Genomic DNA, 1061 nt, shown 5'->3' with positions numbered 1-1061 from the left:
GTATGCATGTATGTCTAGACAAGTGTTTATTCCATCATGATGTATGAATACAATGCACCAATAAAAATTAAAGAAATAAAATCCACAAAGTTTCTCATATTTTATTCAAGTGAGAGTTCAATGAGATTGGATACTCACTTTGCCTTGTTAAGCCAGTATGAATGAGGAGTAGCAGATAAGCATGTGTCTACTAAAATGAGAAAATAAATGATTGATTGGATACTTAAAAGAATAATGCTTCTGAGTTGAATAGCACTTTAAGAAATATACAACACTCAGTTATAACAGAAGAGTTTGATTTGGTAGTCATCATCAGATAAGCCTGGATTTGAGATTTTCAATAAGAAGTTTCCTTGAAATAATTGTGCTTTAAAGTAGTCAACTTAAATAAAATCGTATCTATGAGTGTGTATTGTATATGTGATTTTGTGTGCATGGATTTTAATTTGTTTCCATTGTGCAATTTTCTGTCTTTCCCCTTCACACCCACATACCCTCTTACATACATAACACAATCCTATATAAAATACACAACCAAATATATAGCTCCTTTATCATATTGAGAAGAAATTCATTTCATTAAATTTTTGAGATGGTTTTAGTTATATTGAAGTTTCTTTAGCTTGAGAATTATTTTACTTTATATTCCTTTAATCTGCGAAAGTAACCTAGTAAAAAAAATGCTGGTTTCAATATGTTTCTGGAATTCGTGAAGTCTATAAATATAGCTCTCCATGTGGTATATCTCTGTATTATTTTTAACCTCTAAAGGATTTACAGGTAAGTAAATTTTAAAAAAAGATTTTATTTGGATTTGAAGCAGAAAGACACAAAACATTTCTACACGTGTCTCATATTATAAAGGAACCCACTCCTCCTCCTTGCCCAGGCATATTACTCTAAGTAATGGGGTTCACAGCCCTACACAGCATGTTTTCTTAATTCAACACCAGCAATTCAATCCTAACACATCTCAGAATGTATTTCTGATGAATAAATTACAAAACTAATGAGAAACACTAAGAGTTTAAGGATTGATCAAGTACTTAATTTTTTAATGA

The sequence above is a fragment of the Muscardinus avellanarius genome, assembly GCF_963383645.1.
Source record: "Muscardinus avellanarius genome assembly, chromosome: 17".
Taxonomy (NCBI): domain Eukaryota; kingdom Metazoa; phylum Chordata; class Mammalia; order Rodentia; family Gliridae; genus Muscardinus; species Muscardinus avellanarius.
Note: the sequence above shows the minus strand (reverse complement) of the source record.